The following is a 25,473-nucleotide window of genomic DNA, read 5'->3' as shown; positions in this document are numbered from 1 at the left end:
TTTAGATGGGGGGCAACTGAACTGGATGTGTGGTGGTGTGGACACTCTGCTGGGCGCCCATCCAGTGTGCACTGGAATACGGTCACCCCTGTGATTGTCTTCTGCAAGAGAGAGCATGGCGGGTCTGAACATGGGTCAAAAGCGTGCTGTGGACCTCCAGGCCACCTACCAGTCCCGGACGCCCAAGCTGCAGCTACAATCTACTGAGACCAATACTGTGCGCTCTAATACACTCAAGGAAAAACTTGATGCCATATTGTTGGCATTGGAAACAAGAAAATCGTTAGAGTCCAAAATAGACACAGTTGCCTCTGATCTCAGCCTTCTTCATGCTGACCATAGAAAACTTGCAGAGAGTGGCAGCAGTGAAGCACACTATTGAAACTCTACAACCTAGGATACATAGGCCCTCATTCCGACCCTGCTGGTCCGAAGATTGCCAGAGCCGCAGTGGCAGTCTCATCGCCGACAGGCAAGCGGTGAAGACTGCCACATTATGAGTGTGGGGGCTTGGCCTCTGCCCTGCTTGTACCGCCAGAGCGGTTGGACATCCACGCCAGAGATCAACATCTCCGACCCGGTGGTCCAGTAAAGACCACCAGCAGTATGAGTCGCTTTCCGGTAGGGTTTCCGTGGCGGTAGCACCACCATGAAAACCCTGGCAGAAAGGCTACCGGTGACAGGAAATTACTTTCCTGTCACTGGCAGATGACTCCCCCAATCCCCCCTGCAATTTCAATACTACCCCCCTTCTGTACCAGCACCCCCTTCCATACCAGCACCCCTCACCCCTACCCCATTCCAGAACAGCACCCTCCTCCCTGCATACATGCACACGCACACAGACACCCACACGTACCCCGCATACACTGATTCATAAACACTTACATAAACGCATTCACTCACAAACATACACACATGCATACACACTTACATTTACACATGCAGATAATACCCACTCACACACGCACACACAACACCCCTACCCTCCAACCTTCCTCCCCTGTTGGATGATCGACTTACCTTATCTGGTGAGGAGGTCGTCTGCCAGAGAACGTGTACAGGCACTTCCACCCCCGGCACCGCCCTGCCATCGGGACACTGCCAGGCCATAATACAGGCAGTGACCTTTTGGTGTGGCCAGGCTGGTCCAGTGTTGGAACTGCCTCTGCACCTCTGGCCCCCAGCACAACTACTGGAGGATTTCGGCCAAAAGTGTGGCAGAAATCCTTCAGTACTGCCTCTGCACCTCCGATCGTCAGCACAACTACTGGAGGATTTCGGCCAAAAGTGTGGCAGAAATCCTTCAGTTCTCGTAATATGGTTGTCGGAAGACATAATATGGCAGTCTTCTAGTGGACTTCTGGTGCCCGTGGCTACGGCAGTCCTAGGAGAAGACAGTCAAAGTCATAATGAGGGCCATAGTCTGGAATCCTCTTTACAAGCATTAACAGACCGTGTGTTCATACTGGAACAGAGGGCGGAAGATGCAGAAGGCAGATCCCGCAGAAATAATATGCAGCTGGTGGGATTGCCGGAGGGTACTGAGGCTCAGGACCCAGTGCGGTATCTGAGAAGAATGGATGTGTATTATTCTTCCCCTAGGCACGCTGTCACATGGACATCCTGCCCTCATGAACTAACAAACCACATCTTGTATTGGGGCAGGTAAGTTGATGACACAGCCGCACGTCTCATCCTTAACCTCCCTCGCCACAAACACATATCCACCCACCTCAGATCCCTACACTGGCTGCCCATCAACAAAAGGATCATTTTCAAAATCCTTGTCCACGCTCACAAAGCCCTCCACAACACTGGACCGGCTTACCTCAAGGAACGAGTCAACTTCCACATACCAACTCGACAGCTCCGCAGACCTCGCCCTTGCTACAGTCCCCCACATCAAACGCACCACCTCTGACGGCAGATCCTTCTCCCACCTCAGCTCCAAGACCTGGAACTCCCTCCCCACCAATCTACGCAAGACCCAGGACCTCCTAACCTTCAGAAAGCACCTAAAAACATGGCTTTTTTAGCAGTAACCGGACCTACCCTCCCCTCCCAGCGCCTTGAGACCCTACCGGGTGGGTAGTGCTCTTAAGAAATTATTTGATTGATTGGTTGATTGACTTTAGTATAATTTGGACAGGAGGCACAAAAAACTGAACTGCTATGTCATCATCTTTTTTGTAATAAGTAAAATATACGATTCACCCAACACATCAATGAGAAATAAATTGAGTTTTTGATCTCACTCTATACAATGAGGGTACTAAAATCATGTCTAGACTCTACAGAAAATCCACTGCATGCAATTCGGTCCTGCATGCACGTATGCATGCATCCATCTATTCAGATTAGTGCTATACCTTTGGGAGAAATTACTAGAGTCAAATTGCAGCAGTGTACACGTATTTATACAAGAATTGGCTGTAGTTGAACAATGTTGGGTACTCAGACCTGGTTCTATCTAAATCCTAAAGTAGGATTTTGAAAACGCCATGGGAATCCCTTTTGACTCATGGGACTAGCAAACGGTCCAAAGATAGATACACGACCATTAGCACCAGGATATAATGCAGAGAGCTCTGTAATACACCGCATCGTCACACGCCACTGGCATTTACTGCTATAAGAGAAGACATTACACAAATTTGTTAACAGCACACCCCAGATCACATACAGTTGTGGAACTACACTAAGAAATAAGCTTTGTGCTAGTTACATTGGTTCAAACACACAAGACTAATCTAATAACTGGCTACTCCCCCAACCCATTGGATTCTTTTAATGCACATGCTGTAATGTTTGCTAATTTGCCATGGATAAGCTGATAGACTTTTCATATAATTCTGTACAAGTACACCGTATACAGCAGTTCATCAACTGTAACAGCAAATTCACTGTGTATTGTGCTGTCTGTCAATGTGGTTTGATTTATGTGGGCAGTAATATCCGCCCTCTGAAAGAACGTATCCAGGAACACATCAGAGCTATTAGAAATAACCACCCTAACTATCCCATGGCAACCCACTATAACTCTGTACATGTGGGATCAGAGGTGATTGGCATCAAATTCTATGGTATTACACATAGTACTAATGATGTAAGAGGGGGTGACATGGTTGCCAAACTTAGAAAGAGTGAAGCTTAATGGATCATCAAACTACATGCAGTGGACATGGGTGTTAACATGGACAGAGAATTACATGTGTTTTTGTGAATACATCACACACAACTAGTCTAATGTATTTAAATATATGCTAAAAGCCCAGCTAGGTTGTCAGTGGCAGACACACCTTGCTCAGTGTTGCTCTCTTAAGATTGTCTATAACATTGGTTTATGTACTATTCATGTTTGACTTTTTACGTTCACAAACTTATCACGGGAACCCGCTTGGTGTTGCTCCCTTAAAATGGTGTACAATTGGTTTAGGTACAATTCATGTCTGACTTTTTATATTCACATACTTATCAGGTGAACCTGCTAGAATGTCAGTGGAATGTTATATTCTGTTTACCATCACCTTTGATGACTTATTATACTGTGTTGAATCATGAACAGTTTCGTACTTTTTGGGCGTAAGGATACTCATCAGTACCTTGTATGTAAACATTGCTACTAGGATGAGTCTGTAACATTCTCTGATTGCCATGTTTCTACAGTGTTCTGCCTTATACCCCTCCTTGGATCCTCTTACTATCTGTGTTTCGTGTTCACATTATCGCACATCATGCGCTACTAACTCATCGCACAACCACTTGTGATCCAAACAGCATGTCTAAGCTCTCTGGCCCCATCCTGACCACTACTATGGCCTACCGTCTACTACTAGTCACTCTCACTTGGTATGTCCCACACTATATCTACTGCTTTTGCATTGCTTGGCTTACTGTGCTTTACCATCCTCTATAGGGACAGCTTATCCTCTTTTCACCCACCTTTCTCTGTGCTGCTTTCAGGTTTTCCTTACCCCTATGCCCCTGGGATTTTAATACAGAGCCACTTTCTGTTCTAATTAATGATATTTAGCTATTTCATCCTAATAGGGTTTCACCATACGGTTGTTACACGTTGTAAGATGGCTATACTCTGTGATGCAACTCAGGACTAATCTTTTTGTGGCGGTTCATTACTGTTCTTTAAATGTGTAAAGATGGCTGCCTCATCACTCAACCTTTACTTTGGCTAGTTGTGTCCTTTTTCTATTCCCACTGGACATTTAAGCGTTTTGTGTGGCATCCACACACTCTTAGGACACCACAGTTGGACTGTTTCTATAGACACTGAAGGTAAGCAGACTTCGAGGTGCTCGTCTATTAGTCACCTCTTTTTTGCTGAAGTTCATTTCTGTTCTTGAAACGTTTAAAGATGGCAACCACATCCCTTGAGCTGTCCTCTGGATTTTTGTGTCCTTCTTCTATTCCCACACGGCGTATAAGCTCTCCATGTGGCATCCACATACTCTTTGGACACCACAATTGGACTTTTTCTGCAGATACTGAAGGTAAGCTGACTTGGAGTTGCTTGCATAATAGTTTCATGTTTAATATATAATATAGCAGTCACCTTTTCCGATGCACATATTATATTTCCCCCTCTGTTGTGGTGTGTTTTCTTCTATCTTTTTGTAATTTTAACTGTTTCTTTAGTAAGATACTAATGGCCTTTTCTACCAGAACGCATAGTCGGTGACTTACCATGCTTTAATGTTTCTCATACTCACAAGCATTCTTACCGATTAGGTACTGTGGGTGGTGCCCATTAGACCTCTCACTTGCTGAGTTTACTGCTACCTTTAGCTCTTCAGGTAAGCTTTGTTGCTCGCATAGCCTTCCCACCCCATACTGGTGGTTGGAATTTATTTCTCCAACTTGGTACTAAACATACTTGGCTGTTTCTTAATAATATGAACTTTGCGAGGGATTTTGGTGTTGTTTTTAAGTCCTCTCACTTCCTGAGAAACTGCTGTTTTCCCGTTTTCAGCGCTTCAGTGATGTCCATTCCACTGTTTGCTCAACGTTCAATCCTGCATTCACAGGGTGAACTTTTGTCCACAACATGGTCATTAAAGCTTTGATGCTCACACACTTTCCCACTACATACTGGAAGTTGGGATTAATCTCTGCAACCTGGGCACTTTTTGCCCTTTTATTAACATTGTTTAGCACCAGGCCCCTTTTCTTGCATGTGACCATCACTTATGTCTTGCTTAAGCTCTTCCTTTTTCTGTCTTCCCTCTAGGTTCTAGACTTACCATGGTCTGTGCTGCATCATGGACTACCTTTTGTCTTGCCTCATGAATAAGTGACAGATCTCTTATCCACCTTTTGTTACACTTTGTAATATTAAGGTGAGTTTATATATTACCTCTCATTTATGCCCTGCCCTTTCGCTACTGACTGTTTCCACATGTTTTGCTGTAGACACTGCAGTGCCCACACTTAAGGGCACAATGTTGCTTTTTTTACTCAGACTTCACTTACTTAACTAGGTATGGCATTTTATTATGTATTCTTGACTTTTTTTGTCTTGTTGGCTTGCAACATTACTCGGAAACCTTCTTAATAACCACCACCACCCTCTATGAGTTACTTTAGTCGACTAACTCTACTGACTTTGGTTTGGGCAGAACAAGCCCATCTTTGTATTTTCTATTTCACCTGACATCAAATGGGTTGAATCGCACTTCTATTCGTTTAGCATGCACAATTCTGCTTTCTGTTTTCACACTTCTCACTGGTCTCACTTCCTGTAACTAATTGTTTTGTGTGTTTTACAGCCACTTAAACCCATTTTTTGTGTATAGGAGTGCTCTACCATCTGCCCCCTTATTTGGATGGACGCACACCAAATTACAACTTCCACACTTGGGATCTCTATTCTATCATCCTCAATATCTGTGTATTAAATTTGGCAAACATATTTCTGCATTTTACAGCCTTGAATAAGTCACGAGTTGTGACAAAACATGTGTTGGTGTCATGCAGCGGGCTTCTGCAGCATCTCCTGCTTGGGCCGCGGTCCATTTTCCGGATCGCGGGGCCTGCCGCGGCCCTTTTTTCTGGCCGCTCTCTGTTTCTTTTACCGCAAAATGCACAGCACGGGTGTTGTCGTGGGGTGTCTGTGCCCCACCTTGGTCCTTTCACTTACCTGGTGCCCCATTCTAGGGACTTCTCCTCTTCTTTCTTCTTTCTGGAGAAGCCATGATTTCCCTTTCCCAGCATACCATTTTCCTTCACCTTCCCTGCATGCATCAGTTCCCCTTTCTACAATGGTGTCTTTTCCTAGGTTGTTCTATAGCACCTTTCCCAATCCAAGATGGCAGTCCTACTTCTTCCTGCATGTCACTTCCTGTTAATGGGTATATAAGGGGATAGATTCTTCTTATCTTTGTGTTGCAACACTTCTCCTATGGTGGTAACGCTCCTGCTGGTTTTCTCTTGGACTCCAGTTTTTGATCCTGTTTTTTCTTCTGCCTTTCCAGTGAAATTCCAGACATGGAAGTTCTGATTTCCTTTTGTCCTCTTTTCTGTTCCAGGGAGTTCCTGTCTAGAGGTTTTTTCCCTTTGGGGTTTTCCTCTGGGACTCCTTCTGGAGGCCACGGGCTGTGGTGGCATACTACTGTCAGCAGCACTGTGGCTGCCGGAAGGGGTCGCTCCTACCTCGGCCAGAGTAGGACTTGCAAGAACCGAGGCCGCACGCCATCCCCATCTGATCTGGGCAGTAAGCCAAAGATGAATAGTGACAGATTGCAATGTCCAAAACTCCAGTTTTTGTCCAAGATCAAATATGGAACAAACAAGCCAAACATTGCTCCTGACTATCCAACAACAAGTCCAGGAACTACAACAGTTACGAACTGAAAATGTGGCTCTACAACAAGCCTTGGTCTCCAGGACCACTGATGTTCCCACCATCTCTGCCAGTACACCTTGTTTCTCTGGGGATCCTAACAAGTTGCAAGAATTCCTTGATGCCCTGACAGTTTACTTTGCATTTAGACCTTCACAATTTGTGAAAGACAAGACTAAGGTTGGATACCTGATCAGTGCCCTGTCTGGTCCAGCCTTAGCCTGGGCCACTCCTCTGGTAACCTCCAATGATTCCCGTCTGTCTAATTTTCCAGCCTTTGTAGCTGCCTTTAAGCATATGTTTGAGCATCCTGGACTTGAATCCTCGGCAGAAGAAGCCTTATGCGACATCCAACAAGGAAGTCAGAATGTCTTACAATATATCACAAGGTTTAGACAATTGGCAGCTGAAACCTCTTGGGTAGAACGTACCCTTGTTACCCTTTTTTGGACAGGTCTTCGGGATGAAATAAAATACAAATTACTGCATTCAGCTAGAGTGGAGGACCTCAAAGGTTTGATGGACTTGACTCTCTCCATAGGATATTGTTTTAACGAACATAGGATGGAGAAGAAAAAGAACCCTATACCATCACATTCAGGAACCTCATGTGCCATTCCTCATCATTCTGGAGAGACCTGTTTTGAATCTAAAGGAGCTACCGAGGAGGAACCTATGCAAATTGATATGGCCCGTGGACCATTATCGACTAGTGAGCGTGAATCTAGACAATGGAAAGGACTATGGGGGTCATTACAACACTGGCGGTCTTTGACCGCCAGGGTTGTTTTGATGGAAGCACCGCCAACAGGCTGGCAGTGCTTCCTGGGGAATTACGACTGCAGCGGAAGCTCTGCGGTCGCACTGCCGGGATCGGCGGTTTACTGCCACTTTAGTCCCGGCGGTTTAAATCCCCCATGGCATCGCTGCTTGTAGCGCTGCCCAGGGGATTACGAGTCTTCCTTCCACCAGCCTTTTCTTGGCGGTTTGAACCGCCATGAAAAGGCTGGCGGAAAGGGGAGTTGCGGGGCCCCTGGGGGCCCATGCACTGCCCATGCCACTGGCATGGGCAGTGAAGGGGCCCCCTGCCATGGCCCCATGCAGCTTTTCACTGTCTGCATAGCAGACAGTGAAAAGCGCAACGGGTGCAACTGCACCCATCGCACAGCCGCAACACTGCCGGCTCCAGGTTTCCACCCGCCAGCTCAGCGGGGATCTCCAAATAGGCCCGGCGGAAGTGCAGCCGCATTGGCGGACGCCCGGCGGTTTCAACTTGGGGGGCGGCGGTCGCCGCCCGCCAAGGTTGAAATGAGGGCCTATGTCTTTATTGTGGTGCTTCTGGTCATCTAATCCGTACCTGTCCCATTTATCTGTCAAAGCCTCTGGGAAATGCCAACTCCCGTCCTCTGTGAGAAGGGAGAGGACGGGATGTTCCGAGATACCTTCCATTTGTTCCTCCAGAAAAGAAATAACAGCTCTTTTCCATTTACCCATCACCTTCCAATTAGCGGATGGCCGAGAAGAAAGAGCGTTAGCCTTGTTGGATTGTGGAGCCAGTGGTATCTACTTAGATGAGACATGGGCTCTGGAAAGGAAAATCCCTTGGATACTTAAGGACATACCAGAGCAAGTTCATATGGTGGATGGTTCCCTCCTAGCTTTTGGACCTGTCACAAATACAACTCCTACCTTGTGTTTACATTTCAGGAAACATCAGGAATATATCTCTTTCGATCTGATATCTTCACCAAATCACGTAATAATTCTAGGTATTCCAAGGCTAACCCACCACAATCCCTATATTAATTGGGAATCTATAACCATTTCACTTTCTTCCCAATTCTGTAAACAGCACTGTTATTTATCAGGAACATATGGGTCCCCGAAGACTATGGGCCTCATTCTGAGGCTGGCGGGAACCGCCAAATGGCCGCTCTGCGGTCGAAAGACCGCGGAGGCCATTCTGGTTTTCCCGCTGGGCTGGCGGGCGACCGCCAGAAGGCCGCCCGCCAGCCCAGCGGGAAACCCCTTCCCACGAGGAAGCCGGCTCCGAATGGAGCCGGCGGAGTGGGAAGGTGCGACGGGTGCAGTTGCACCCGTCGCGAATTTCAGTGTCTGCACAGCAGACACTGAAATTCTTTGTGGGGCCCTTTTACGGGGGCCCCTGCAGTGCCCATGCCATGGGCACTGCAGGGGCCCCCAGGGGCCCCACGACACCCCATACCGCCATCCTGTTCCTGGCGGGCGAACCGCCAGGAACAGGATGGCGGTATGGGGTGTCGGAATCCCCATGGCGGCGCAGTAAGCTGCGCCGCCATGGAGGATTCCATTGGGCAGCGGAAAACCGGCGGGAGACCGCCGGTTTTCCTCTTCTGACCGCGGCCAAACCGCCGCGGTCAGAATGCCCTGCGGGGCACCGCCAGCCTGTTGGCGGTGCTCCCGCTGACCCCGGCCCCGGCGGTCCTTGACCGCCGGGGTCGGAATGACCCCCTATGTTCTTTACACCATCTAAAGTAGGTTGTTCCATTAAACTCCTCCGAGGAGTACCCAGTCATTATCTGGAATATGCAGATGTATTTCAGAAACCTGAAAGACCAGTACTACCACCTCATAGAGAATATGATTGTGCCATTCCTTTGGAACTCGATGTTGAAGTTCCCTTTGGGAGAATGTATTCTCTCACCGAGCCCGAGAAGAAGATTCTCAAAGAATATCTAGAGGAGAACGTACAGAGTGATCTGATTGCCCCTTCCCCTACACCCGCAGGGGCTCCCCTCTTTTTCATACCAAAGAAGATGAAGGATTTAAGTCCCTGTATAGACTTTCACAGGTTGAATAAGATCACTACTAAAGACTGCTATCCTCTGCCCCTCATTAAAGATATTTTGGAAGCCGTCAGAGGAGCAAAAACATTCACCAAATTAGATATTAGGGGAGCCAATTATCTTTTAAGGATAAAAGAGGGTGATGAATGGAAGATCGCCTTCAGCACTCCTTTTGGCCATTATAAGTACCGGGTAATGCCCTTTGGACTAACCAACGCTCCCTCCATATTTCAGAGATTTATGGACGCTATCTTTTCTGACCTTCTACGTCATACAGTGGTTGTCTATTTGACTGATATTTTGATATTCTCCACTCACCCAGAACATCACACTAAACATGAACTCTAAGTACTACAAAGGCTTCGGCAACATCGTCTATTCTGCAAACCAGAAAAATGTGAATTTGATCAGACTGAAGTGAAGTACTTGGGGTATCACATCAACCAAGTAGGTATTGCTATGGGCTCAGACAAGTTTCAAGCCATTTTAGATTGGTCATCCCCCTCCTCCATCAAAGAAACACAGTGTTTTCTAGGATTGGCAACTTCTATTGTCAATTCATAGCTGGCTTCGCCCAGTAAACCAGTCATATCATGCAAACTCTTAAGAAAGAAAATCTACGGAAAGGCTTCTGTTGGACCAAAGATGCGGAAACCGCATTTCAAGCACTAAAACATGCCTTCACACAAGCTCCCATTTGATGGCATCTGGATACCACCAAACACTTCATTGTAGTCACAGATGCCTCGGAAAAGGCAATGGGAGCCGCATTACTACAAAAACAGAGTGATGATGGGTTAGAACACCCCGTCTTTTACCTTTCCCATATACTGTCCGACTCTGAGGGCAACTACTCTGTTTTAGAACAAGAACTGCTCGCCTTGAAGTCAGCCTGTACGGAATGGAGACAATTTCTTAGGGGATCTAAAGAACCCTTTGAGGTGAGAACAGATCACCTGAATTTACAGTGTTTACGAAACTTTCAATGCCAAAATAGTTCTCAGGCCCGATGGGTTTTCTTTTTCTGTCAATATGACTTCTACGTAACTTACATTCCTGGTTCTCAAAACATTTTGGCAGATGCCCTGTCACAACGCTATCCTGAATGTAATGATTCTCCTACGCAAAACTTAATTGACCCTGATAGGATCATCGAAGTAGTACAATCCTTCCTTGATAAAGTCAAGTCTGAGTATTCAAGCCTTATACAAATGCAGTCCAGAGACAACGAAGATCGTTTTTGGCAGTCAAATGCTGGCTGAGTGAAATGGGTCTTATATTCTCCATCTTCCTTCCAGCCAAGCTCTGCATAGTAACTAATAACACCACACATTTTTTCACCACTCCTGAAGAAGTATGGACTTGGCTAGAAGGAGTCAACGCGGAAACCGGCTACACTGTCCAGACAGAGAGGGTGGAAACTGGGAAACCTCAGTGCAACCAGCAAGAGCGCCAGAAGCCATGGTCACTGGTGAGGAGGTGCCACCCTGCGTCCCCAGGCTTGGAGCACAGGCTCGTGGAGTGTTGTAAAGTTGTACAACAGGCGGCTGGACTATCAGACACACAGTGATGCTCCAGCCCCAACGCAACTTCTTTTTCTCTATTTTTTAAATTGTATGGTTTAGCTGCCCATGTGCTCTAGTGTGCTACTCTATTGCTATTGTGCTCTTACATGCCCCTATTTATGCATTTTGCTTTCTAGTAGGCATTCTATGACATTAACCATCACAGCCTGGCAAACTCTTCCACACACAAAGAAAGCGCTAAATGGCAAGTGCGAGTTTCATGTGCTGTTTGTACATACCAAATACTTTCCTCATGGCCCGCAGTAGCATAATAACATGGAACTTCTGCAGTATGCACACCCCATCCCAGCACGTAGATATGCTATATACTCCTATCTGAAATGACGAAACACCCATATAGCCCTACTCCAAGAATCTCATCTAATAATTTCACAGGCAAACACGCTCAGGAAAAGATGACAGACCAGGTCTATTCCACTAATTTTTCCTTCTATGCTCAGGGAGTATTGATATGGATTCAACCTGGGGTTCCATCCGAGGTGATGGAAGACATTATAGACACTGATGGCTAATTTGTATTTATTAAGGGGAGGTTAAATGGTCGTCATATCCTTATTGGTAACATATATGCCCCTAACATGGATCAGGCTCATTTCCTACTCACACTCACCAACCTACTCGCTCATTGGAGTGGTATTCCCTGGTTTATAGAAGGAGATTTTGATTGTGTTTTGGATACACACATAGATAGGTCCTTCCCACCCTTGACACGCACTGTATCTGCCTCCAGTGCCCTCTCAGTAGAGACTTGGCTGAACCACTGAAAATTAACAGATGGCTTGCACCATTATAACACTGCTTCTAGATATACTCATTTTACACAGCTCCACATGGGTTACATGTCCGCCTTGACAGGCTGGTATGTAATTCAAATTGGATTCCTGTAATAGTGCAGACAGATTATCTCGGGTGGACACATTCTGATCACCACCCTCAATACCTTCAACTTGACTGGGGCAATTCCTCCCCACCCCCACGTGTGGCACTTGCAACAAGTAGCGCAGGAAGACCTTGCATTCCGTATCTCCACCGGACAGAAGATTAGGGACTATTTTTACCTTAACGGGGGCTCAGCCACTTCACAATCTGTGGAATGGAGGACTTCAAAGTGAGGATCCACAGCTACTGCATGGGGATCACTTGGGGCTTGCGTAGACAATTAGATAAAGAGGTGTTTGAAGTAGAAAAGTAGTTATTGCATTATGAGTCAAAGGCAGTGCGAGACCCTAACACTTTGACGCAATTGCATGCAAAATGTAAAGTTCACTCCAAACTACTTGAAAGATTGAGGTGCTTTAATTAAGCTGCACATTAGGCTAACACACATGCAAAGGCTGACAGAGCAGGGTCCCTACTTGCTTGGCTAATAGGACAAGAAAATCCACCTAACCCGGTCATGGCGGTACGTTCAACATCTGGCTCTCTTCTTTATGTGCAAGTTACCATTCATAGGGCATTCCACCTACATTATACATCACTCTATCTCTCTACTACAACCTCCTCACTAGATGACATTGCGCTGTTTCTTGAGATATATCCCTCCTCAGTATCACAGCCAATCAACAAGTAGAGCTAGAGGGCCCTATAGAGCTATCTATCTGAGATTCAAGAACCATCTGTTCTCTTGCTAATGGCAGGACTCCTGGCTCTGACAGGCTGCCAGCAGAGTTCTATAAGGCATACTCTTCACAACTCGCATCTCAACTACATACTCTTTATGAGGAGGCCCTAGACCTGGCGAGACTCCCTTCAATGCTCCAGGAAGCCACGTTAAATTCACTGCTCAAACCACATATAGACCCCACTAGCCTCCATTCCTATAGACTGTTAGGCTCCTAATCACGGACTAGAAAATGTTAGCTAAAATCATATCGACACAGCTAGCTCCTATGGTACCTACACTGGTGCACGAGGACCAAAATGGATTTGTGCCAGCTCACAGATGCTTTTTCTGTATCTTGAGATATGCCCCCTACTGTTGGCCTTAAAACGGCTGTTTTGTGATTGACTTAGAGAAGGCATTCAATTAGCTGGAATGGCCTTTTCTCTTTAAAGTTCTGCCGCAATATGGGTTAGGTCCTCACTTTCTCCAATTGATGAGACTACTACATTTCCTCCCAGTGGCTCGCACCGAACTTGACCCTCACATCTCGCCATCAATCTATATAGAGAGGGGCAGGAGACAGTGATCTCCACTATCCCCCTTGCTATTCACCCTGAATAAAGTGCCTTTGAAAGCAAAGTCACGCTTGGGGTAAACCTCAAGGAACGGGGTCCATTCTGTAGCCCTGTACATGGATGATCTTCTTGTATATATTAAAGACCTGACTTAGTTCCCTAGAGATATAATAGCACTCTTTCATAACTTTGTGGGATATCAGGGCCAAGAGTTAACTGCGCTAAATTCTGAATTAATCCATTTTGTCAAACTATGGTTAACCTAGGTCTCATCCCTGCTACCCCTGCATTAATCTGGCAACCAACCGCATTTAGGTACCTTGATATACAAGTATACCACACTGAGACTGGTCTATTTGATGGTAACCTTGTGTGTGCCTCTGCCACTCTGCAAAGCCAGATTGCTTTCTGGAAGAAACTGCTGTTGTACGTGATGGGCAGAGTGGCACTTGTTAAAATGGTACTTTTACCCTGCATTTTGTATTACTTTGTCAACCTTCCCTGGTACATCCTAGCCTCTTTTTTCCAGTCTCTAGAGCCTGAAATATGCTGCTTTATTTGGAATGTCTCCCGCTATAGAGTAGACATTTCTAAACTTTACCGACCAACCTAACGGATCTGGAGCACTACTATTTGGCTGCACAGCAACAGTGGGTGGCTTGTTGGCTCTCCTCTTGATACCTCTTGGATACTGCTACTACATTGAGTGCATGACCACATTGCAAATTGTTGCTTCTATTTCATACTTGCGCCAAACCTCCCCGCCCAGAGCCCCTGTTACTGAACCTAGCATACCGCTGCTACTGCAGGTGCCATTACCTCACTAGAGCTCAGGTCCCCTACAGACCAGCCATCCACTATTGGGGACACTTCTTGGTGCACATGTCACCTCAACCACTGAATTAGCTTCCTGTGATGCAGTTGGAGTTCATACGTTGGATGATCTTTACATTAATGGTAAGTTCTATACTCACGACGCCCTGACTGAGGACATTGGTTTGGCCCTTGGGACGTTTTTGTTGCACGGCTCCATTAGGAGTGCACTGCAGCGAGCATGGGGTGACTTGACTTGCCAACCCCAAATACACCTCACATTACAGTATTTTCATGTATTTGGAGAGGGGAGACACTTGGTGTGCTGGATAGTGGACTCCTTACGGCTCCTCACTTCTGGTCCACTCATGGCCCTCCGTGGAAGATGGGAGGTGGACAAAAGGAGATAATTTACAGATAAGTAATGGGCAGCAATACTAGAGGGTCATACGCACATCCTGCGCACCACGCAATTTTGATTTATATAATACTATGTCACACAAAGGGCCTACCTTACCCCTGATATTGCCGCAGCACTGGATCGCCAAGAGACGTTGGTACATTAGGCTGCTGTTCATAATGCATCATCTCCGCCTTTGACTACCATACCGAACATAGCGTGATGCCCTGCCAACTGTACTTATGCCTGTACGATTATACATTAATTTTAAGTAATGTAATTGATTTAATTGCCTATCACTTTTCTTTTTCTTTTTCACCTTCTTTTCTTTTTCCCCAACCGTTGTACCATATTGCAATTGCATCTATTAGACCGCAATGGTATTGCAACTTTTTGTTTTATTCCTTCTTTTTGTTTGATGGCTAAGGTATATCACACACAAGTGTTGCTTGAGAACCCCTTGCTATGTTAAATGATTACTGTATGCATTTTAATTGTATTAAAGACAAATTTAAAAAATCGGTGCAAGGATGCCTTCATTGGTACAAGGCAGCACATTGTGCACAAGTGCAGGGAAAGGACAGGTATTCATTGTGTCATGTAAAATATGCCACTTTCCTGCCCAGAACAGGTGTGAGCCAATTCTAGCACATTGTAGATGAGAGCAGTTAAAGTCCCTCTTCCATTTCTCTGCCTGAAGGAATTTACTGAAGTTCCAGGAAGCAACCAGTGGGCAGAAAGAAACTCCTGGGTGGAAAAAGGGTAGATTTTGTTTTGGGACAAGAAAGGAATTCATGCAAGAGAGCACATGGACATGCTGGAAGTGGTAAGACAGAGTTCTAAGTATATTACAATTCACGAAAAGGCTCCTTGCCACCTCTCACATTTGGATAAGGCATACACGTAGTAAGTATATTGAATTTGAAGTTGATATGGAAACCCTGAAATGGAATCTGGAGTCCATCTGATTTTCAGAGGATTTGTAAAGTCTTTGAATTAACACTGAAGTGCAGCACAGGTTTTAAACAAATGATCATGACAGAAGAAGGCTCAAAGAAGGTCTACAAGTGGCACTACTCAATCGGGGAATTGAAAGATCCTGACATGGGTCCAGAGGGAGTTCAGGAACATGTGCCGTTTAGGTATGCAATTGCCTCTGACCGTTACCTTGAAGACCTCCCACTCTGTGCTTACATTGTCCCCAATGCTAAGATTGAGTTTAAAATAATTAGTACCCAAACAACCCGTCTAAGCTTAGCCCACCTACTGGTAGACTGAAGTTTATGGGATTCTTCTATACTTATCCACATTACACCTCCTATCTCAACCAATTAGATAGCAAATTACGAGAGGGATAGGCTGTAAACAACTTAAGTAAAGGTTGCAATCCTTGGAGTATTGCTTCAAAAGCCAGTCTTCAGCCTCCTGGAACAAGGTTGAGGGGATTGGAGGTCTTGTGTTTAACATCTACAGGATACTTGCACTGAGTTGCTACTTTGCAGTACTCTGTGATTCTGGGTCTGCCCAGGCATACACTCATAGAACTATAAATAATTATATTGTGAGTACATCATGACTGCAATTACAGTTCTCAGAATGTTGTTGATGGAGCTGATGTTTCAGATGGGTGAAGCACAATACTCCAGGGATTCTAGGTGATGCAGTTCTGCATGAGACAGTTGTGTTAGAAAATCAGCTGATTTTTGCAGCATTAGAAAGATGTGTTGTTTACATTGATGGGTAACCTTTAGAAGGGCTGGGCAAAGCACTGCATGTTTGAAATATTGTTATTAATAACCAAACAGAATAAATATCCAGTACATCATCACATACATTTTTTCTATTAGGCAAAAAGAAAATGAAAAAAACAATGTAACAGCAGTGTAACAACAAAGCTGATCTAGAATGACTTACGACATACCCCCCTTAACCAGTCAGTCTGTCCAGCTGGAACACCCAATTCCAACAGTGCCAGTGGATTAAGGATTAAGGCAGTAAAACATCACATAAAGAGAAGCACTAGAGTATAACTTTGGGATGGGTCGTTCAACCTTTACATTGGGTGTTCATATGCCTGTGCTATTGGATATTGGAATTTAACTTTGAACAGCTGCTGCTTGATAGTAACAAACTTGAGACTGGCCTTCTGAACAGCAAAGGTAAAGTCTGGAAATAGTAATATATCATAGCCTCTCAAAATTTATATCACATTTTTCTCTTGCCTGTCTTGTGTCTCTAACCTGGAAGTTGATGAGAGGTGTAATTATATGTCTTGCAGGAGTTCAATGAAGCACTAGTGATTTATATGCCTGTTCAACAACCAACAGATGTGAAAAGTCCTGTAGGCACTCTCTTGGCTCTGTAAAGTAGTGGGATTGCTGCGACCAATGCCATCTTTGCCGTCACTGAGGTTGGCAGTCTAGTCCTCATCCAGGCACCATATTTAATCAGCCTGGGGATGTGGACGCACAATTTTCTCTCATTTGATTAGTAAAGGGAGACAGAACCTTTCTATTAACGTATGGCAATTCCTCCATCATTCAAGTTTAATTGCGGATTTGCACATGGTCTCTAACATTTCATGTTAATATTTTTAATGTGGATAGCATAGGGATTTTATTGATTTATTAAATGTTGTAAGGTATTTAGGGCACACTAGGCGGCACACTATTTTTTTCTTGCACTACCTTGGCTGTGTCCAGTGCTGGGATTGCTGTGAGCGATGCAATCTTTACAATTACTGAAATTGGTGGTCTACTCCTTGTCCAGGAACTTTATTTAATCATTTTGGGGTCATGGACACATGCAGTAGGCATTCCACCGGTGCTCCAAAGGCATGTCAAAGGCAAGCCCATCTGCACCCATCCGTGACAAGACCGAGCCTCGCACCTAAACCCCTGGCCAAATTTTTCCAGGAGCAGCTGTTGCAGTTTAATAAGCTCCACCCTCCAATATGTTTAATTTTAGCCTCGCTCAGGAAATTGTACCGTGTAGTCACTGTAACTTTATTAGCCAGTTGGAACAAACTCCTCCTACAGACAAGACTGATGACCTCCAGCTCATCAGATATTGATGGTACTAGATTGAAAAGTATACTATTAAATACTTGCTCACTTACTTAGCATAAATTAGAATCTTTAAATTTTTTAGAAATTCATACCCCTGACTTAGCATTTCCAACTGAAATCTGGGCTAATGAGACCTCCGACACTGACTTACTCAATGCTTTTCAAGCCGGGTTTGCCATTATTAGGCTTCCCCGAGTAGGTGAGCAAGGGGGCGGCCTTGCAGTGGTCTATCAAAACTACCTTGAAGTGACATGTAAATCTGTTACTGTGGCAGATAGCAAAGATTTGTTATTCATCTGTAAACTATCTGACAATACTCTTTTCAATGGATTACTGATATACAGGCCATCTTGGCCTAAGGTACATTTTTTAGATGGCCTAAGAGATATTTCAGAATTGTGCATAAAATACCCTAAATTTGCTATTTTAGGTGATTATAACTTTTATCTAGACTTAGATATTGACAAAGATTCAGAGCACCTTATTGATATTTTAAATGGTTTTAGCCTAGTTCAGCTGGTGAATACCCCTATACATGCTGCAGGGCACACCCTTGATGGTATTTTGTTTTATACTGCTGACCTAAAAATTGACAATATTTTACCCATTATTTGGTCAGACCACAAAACCATCAACTTTAGTTGGAAATCTGCCTCACCATATCATGCAACTAATAAAAAGGCATAAAGAAAAAAGATACAAGCCTGGAGTAAAATCGATAAAATAGATTTAATTGATACCTTAGAGAGGTCTTGGCCCTCCATAATGAACAATTCTAAATTAACTGTAAGTAAATATTCAGACTGGTTGGGGGCCACAGAAAGTAAGCTTGCTCCTTATAAAACTATTAAAAATTACAGAAGCAGCCCCTCCAGCTCCTTGATTTTCACCTCAGACAAAGAATTAAAACAAAAATGCAGAAGGCAGCAAAAAATATGGAGAAGAAATTGATTGTCATTGAGAAAACTAAATATTTTTCTGAAAAATTTTATGCAGCAAAGAATTCCACAAGAGCACAATTCAAGACAGTCCCGGTCCTGCCCTACTTACCATCGAGCTTTGCAGCACCCTCTTGTCAATCTTTTTGTGATAGACTTGCAGAAGTTTTTAAAAATAAAGTGGATGAGATACAAGGCAAATTAAACGCTAATGATAGGGATGCAACTTTGGCAGCAGGTGCCAGTAAAGTAGCTTGTGAAAAAAAACATTCTCTGTAAATTTCTACCTCTTACGGAGGAAAAAACAATTGAACTTGTAGGCGAAGTGAAGTCAGGGGCTCTATCAGACCCCTGTCCCTCAAACATAATTCATGATATAGCGAAAAAGGTGCCCCCCTTACCATACTTTTGAACTCCATTATCCTCTCAGGAGAGTTCCCTATCAAGCTGAAAAAAGCTTAGATCCTCCCATTCCTGAAAACCTTCACTAGATCCAAAAGAAATAAAGAACTATCGCCTCATATCTTGTTTTCCTTTTCCAGCAAAAATCCTGGAGAAGAACATGAATATTGCACTCTCTAAATATCTAGAGGAAAATGATATTTTAGACTCAGCTAAATTTGGACTTAGGCAAAACCATAGTACCCAGTCAGCATTGGTAGCAGCCTCAGAGGAGCTGAGAAGCATTTTAGGCAATGGGGGAAAGGTGTCAGTGATCCTATTGGATCTATTAGTGGCCATCAACACGGTGAAACATGTGATCATGCTAGAACAAGTGGTAGCAATCGGAATTCGAGGTAAGATTCTTTAGCTATTTCACTCATTTCTCTCAGATAGAGAGTAATGGGTTGCCCTGGGGGACTTTTTATTTACATCGTTCTCACTGTTCTGTGGTGTTCCCCAGGTTTCATCACTGAGCCCAGCACTTTTTAATAATATCTATATGACTCCCCTGACAAGGCAGATTCATGATTTTGGACTGGCCCCTGTGGCATAAGCTGATACTCAAACTATGCAAAAAGAGCAGATGAAGGACGGAGAGCTGAACAATGCAAACATTCCCCCCCAGTCACAAAGACCTGGGTTTAATCCATCAATTTTTTGCTCACCAGGCCACCCCAGTTTGGACCCAGCCATATGAAAATCATTCTTGACCCTGTTCCTCATGGGAACAATCGACCCCGAACTGCCAAGCCAGGTCCTCCCTGGACCGGATACAAGCATCCTAGGACAGGTTTCAGGGTATCACCCTTCATCAGCTAGGCTAACTTGAATCCAGTGGTGTAGTGAGATACTCAAACTATGTCCATCTCTAATGGTGTGGATGAGGTAGGAAATTGTTTTAACAACTGAATGGGGGTGGTCACAGAATGAATGATTAACAACAGTCTTATGTTGAACTTTAACAAAACAGAGGTCTTCCTATTCTTTAAGGGCACAATTTTATAAGACTAATCATGATGGCCTCAGATGCTCGACTATCCTCCCATCATGGTATCTTCGGTCAGGAATCTAGGAATAACTTTTGATTCCAGTCTCTCCTTTAATGCACAAATCAATAAACTTACTTCCTCTTGTTACTTTCTACTGCACATTTTCAAGAAAGTTCTGCCTTTCATTCCTTTTGAATTGCAGAAATCAGTGACCACTGCTTTAGTCCTGCACAGGCTGGTTTATTGTAATACCCTATATTTAGGAATTCTTCAACATTCTTTTAAGAAATCTCAAGGCTGACAGAATGTGGTGGCATGACTGCTGAAGAAAATTCCCAAGTTTAAGTCTGTCTCTGAAATTTTCTGTGAACTCTAGTGGATCCTGTGAAAAAAAAGAATACTGTTCAAGGCCATTTGTCTGGTTCATATATTGTTGTATGGCAAAGGTCCTGCATACCTGGAAATACATTTTTCCTGGTACTCCCCCAGAAGAGCCCTTGGCTCAGAAACTTCTAGGAGAGCCAATGTTTCTTAGATGAGAGAGATGGGGTGGAAGGAGCTTTAGCCACATTAAATGTCAACTATGGAATAATTTACCTTACCAGCTCAAAGCCCAGTCTAATCTTGACAGTTTCAGAAAACATCCGAAAACCTGTTTTTCCCATTCAGTGTGATCAGGTATAAGTCCTTTCTGGTGGAGAATTTTTGGTTCTGTCCATTCTTTTTTAATGTTAGCAGACAGCAGCGCTAAGACGCCTTTAGCATTTCAATATCAATAAGCCACAAACAGTTAGCAGCATCTTCTCCATGGACTTCCTTGTTTCTTGTGTTGGCAGACTCCAGGATACCAATGATACAGATATTATTTTGGTGGGATCTTACCTCCAGGTTCTCATTTTCTGTGGCTCTGACATGGAGCATTAGCTCCATGTTCTGCATTTCTCTCCCTTAGTTGACAGACTGTCTTTCACTAATGAGATTTTGTGCTCGGCCTCTGCCAGCCTATTTCATGGTTCTCCAGCTGTTAGGAAATGGAATCCATTCTTGAGTTGAAGGTATCCTTTTTATTTTCAGTTCAGACCAGGCTTTCCTGCACAGTTTTACGAACTGTTTTTATATCCTCATCTTGGTCGGCATTCTATAACACCTGGCTGTGTGAGTTAGATACACAGTTATCCATTTTTGTCATTCTTATCCCTTGCCTGCTTCCAAATTGCATCTTTTGCTGTCGGCTTTCTGATTTTCCCATTGCTGGGGGGGTGGAGGAGACCACTAGCCGGTAAGAATTAGAAATTTGTATATCTCACACATGAGTAGCTCCCCTCACCTATGCAATGCTGTTCATCAGCTCCATTAGCTAGGTTTCCATTAGACAATGTAGAACATTCTTCAATATGTCAGGAGCTGCCAGTTTTATGCACTATAGGTAACGGCAATTGTAAGACCTGACAGCCTTATGTGACCATCCCCCAACTTTGTGCCTGCTTTCCTCTTCTTTTCTGACACTCTTTTGTTTTTGGGTTTTATGACTCTGCACACTTTACCACTCCTAACCAGTGCTAAAGTGCATATGCTGTCTCCCTTAAACATGGTAACATTGGTTCATCCCCAATTGGCATACTTGATTTACTTATAAGTCTCTAGTAAAGTGCATTACACATGTCAAGGGCCTGTAAATGAAATGTTACTAGTGGGCCTGCAGCACTGGTTATGCCACCCACATAAGTAGCCCTTCAACCATGTCTCAGGCCTGCCATTGCAAGGCCTGTGTGTGCAGTTTCATTGCCACTTCAGCTTGGCATTTAAAAGTACTTGCCAAGCCTTAAACTCCCCTCCTTTTACATATAAGTCACCCCTAAGATAGGCATGGTGCTATATTGATAAAAGGCAGGGCATGTACATGTGTGTTTTGTATGTGCTGGTAGTGAAAAGCTCCTAAATTTATTTTCCTGCTCTTTCATAGACTACCATTAGGACTGTTCTCATAGACTTTTTGAGTGGTAGATTCTGATCTGAAAGGGTTAACCAGATCATATTTAGTATGGCCAGACTGGTAATAGAAAATCCTGCATATTGGTGAGGTTTGATTTAATATCACTATTTTAGAAAAAACACTTTTAGAAAGTGAGCATTTCTCTGCACCTAAAACCATCTGTGCCTTACAGTCTTGCTCCAATCAACATCTGGTCTGTGTTGGTTGACAGCTCCCTTGTGCATTTTACCCAGACAACCACAAACACAGGGCACTCATTCACATCTACATTCATCTGCATTCATATGCATATTGAATGGGTCTTCCTGGGCTGGAAGGGTGGAGGGTCTGACATTTACATTTCAAAGACCAGTAGCCTGCCCTTGCACAATGAACTGATAAAACCCCCATAAAACCCTCGCTGGGACCCTGGCAGACAAGACTGGGCTGAAAGGGGAACTTGTGCACTTCAAAAGCACTCTTTGAGGTCTCCCCCACTTCAAGGGCATTTTTGGGTATATAAACTTGGTATCTGAACCCACCAAATCAGACACTTCTGGACCTCCACCTACACCCTGTCAGAGGAGCTGCCTGTCTGACCAAAGGACTCATCTGGACTGCTTTGCTAAAAAAGGACTGCTGCCCTGCTGTTGCCCTGCAGCCCTGCTGGCCTCTGACTCTGTTGGAAGGACTCTGCTTCTCCCAAAAGTGCTGTCCTAGGGCTTGGATTGAGCTTGCCTCCTGTTTCTGAAGTCTCAGGGCCAAGAAAGACTTCAACTCTTCAAGAAATTTCTTGTGCATCGAAAATTGATGCAATGCCTGCAGAAAAGAAAGCGGAGCCTGCATTACAACTGCGATATAGCCGCACAGCTGACCGGAATGATGCAGCCCTGATTTCCCGATTGGAAATTCGATGAAGCGCCTACCTTGTGACAGAAAATTCAATGCATCGCCTGCCAGATCGACGCAGCACCTGTTCCTTATTCCAGCGTGTCAAGGATTTTCATTGCATCTTCATTGGGCATCAAAATATCCCCGCATCACAGTGAGGAACAAGACTGTGTGCCAAAAAACAGCACAAACCCCTTGCAGTGTGGAAATAAACAATGCATTGTCTGTGTTGCATCAGAAAATTCAACACAACACCTTATTTTTCCAGGCATCTCCTCCTCTGCAGTCTCCGTCTGTCATTATTTTTTATGCATACCAGGTACTGTGTGTAAGAAGGAGACAACTGTTTATTTCTAAGGATTAAGACTCTGCTAAACCTTTTAAAAGTGATATTTCAGCTTGTGCTTCTTGGATCTTTGTTGTTTTGACCTTATTTCATTCATATAAATATTATCTATTTTTCTAAACGTGTGTGGTGTATTTTTGCGATGTTTTCACTGTGTTACTGTATGATTTATTGCACAAATATTTTACTCATTGCCTTCTAAGTTAAGCCTGACTGCTCAGTGCCAAGCTACCAGAGGGTGGACACAGGATAATTTGGATAAGGTTGTGACCTACCCTGATGAGGTTTGTGGTTCTTACGTGGACAAGGGTGTATACCTCTACCAAGTAGAGACCCCTTTTCTAACAGCAATGGTATAGTTTCTGAAGATTACATGTCATGAGAGTACACCTCCCAAATTATTTCCACAGCAGCGGTGTCCATTTAAGATTTCATTGTGAGAGCAAGATTAGATCCATACGTCTCCGCTGAGAAGTGCAGTTCACTGACTCAGTTTATTGGGGGGGATATCCAATCTGTCCACTTTTGGCAATGACAGTGTCCTCAATGCTCCACAAAAGGGTCAGGTCGCTTCATTCTTAACCATATGTAAAGGCCTATATTCTAGGTTCACTGGTATGAGTGTAGTGTCTAATTCGGCTTTTTGCTGTTGCAATTTGGCACCATCCTAATGCAGGATTGAAATTAAAATGGAGGGTCCCACTGGCCCCCAGAGGCTTACTGCAGGAAAGGATCAGCCAAGGCATGGTAGCAGGTATAACTATACTGAGCAGGGCCCTTATGCTGAGGACTGCAATTCAGTGTTTGGCATGAGGCAAAGACTGCACCTTGCGCACCACATAAGGCAGTAGAGAGGGGCATGCTGGTCCTTCGGCAACCTGATACCGCCCTCGTCTGCAGTCCTCAGCTGACATCTCCCCCACATCAACACTGCTTTTTATGATGATGTCAGAATGTTAAGTGACATCCACATTCCTGTGGCCACAAAATCTCAGTACAGGCCTGCCTCAATTATATCAGGGACACAGATCTTCTTCATCTAGTCGTTCCCATGCCAGTCCAGCCTCCATGCTCACTGCGATCAGGGTTCAGAGTCCCAGGTTTCCACTTGCTGCTTCACAAGGATCCTGCAGAAAATTAGTATGGTACCTGGTAAAGTGGATAAAACCAAGTGGGCTCTGAAGCAGTCAGACACAGTTTCAGATTTCCAGGTCAAGGGATGCGTCTATATGGGCTCCACAACCACCATCTTTCCCCTCTACAATGTGGTCCCCTTAGACACTTTTAGGACTGGTGATAGTATTTGTCCCAAGGGAAGATATCAATGTCAGCAGGTGGCATTAAGCCTCAGATATGTTATGAGATGTGTTGCTTTGTACTATAGGTTGATTCTGAAGGATGATAGCCTCCGAAGGAAGGAACCTCACAGGAGTGCATCCAATTTGCGTGCTGGGTCTCTAGCGCCTCCCCTGATGTATGTTATTTGATATAGTCTATGTGTTTGAATCAACTGTTAATCAAATTGACATTTTAGCTGACTGGCTCAGTGTGTTTAACACTATGCTGCTCTACCTGGCAGATAAACGTTCTCAATAGACAATAGGCACATTCTAAGATGATTAAAAAACTTCCGCTGAAGGAAGAGTCAGTAAGACTTACTTTTGAATTAGGACACTATCTGGTGTGAAAAGTCATACATGTATGTAATAGAACTACAGGGAGATATTGCTGGTTTTAATGGTTATGGCCTGGTGACACATAAATTGTCATACGATAACTACCAGATAATGGGAATAGATTAGGTATTTAGAGATAGCTCTGTCCTGTCATAAATCTTTGGTGAATGTGATTTGCACCTTTGTTATTCTGTGCGGATCCTTTAGGAGGGCTCCAATTTTTAATTCCTGCTCAAAGTTTCCCATTTTAAAGCAAAGCTGCTGGGCATTGATATTTAGATTGTTAATGTTGTGCATAGGTGAATTCTGTGTATCTACCCCACAGCATCTCTCTGTGGCCATGGACTGCTCTTCCTCGCCGTCAAGAGAGTCAAGTGCTAAAATGGGTACTTGGTCCACAATTAGGTATCCTTGGTGTGGAAGTTCAGGACACCAGATGGAAAAGGCCTCCATTGACATAATTGGAGCATGGTAACATCGAACAGCCC

This window comes from Pleurodeles waltl, chromosome 7 (genome assembly GCF_031143425.1).
Source record: "Pleurodeles waltl isolate 20211129_DDA chromosome 7, aPleWal1.hap1.20221129, whole genome shotgun sequence".
NCBI lineage: Eukaryota > Metazoa > Chordata > Amphibia > Caudata > Salamandridae > Pleurodeles > Pleurodeles waltl.
Note: the sequence above shows the minus strand (reverse complement) of the source record.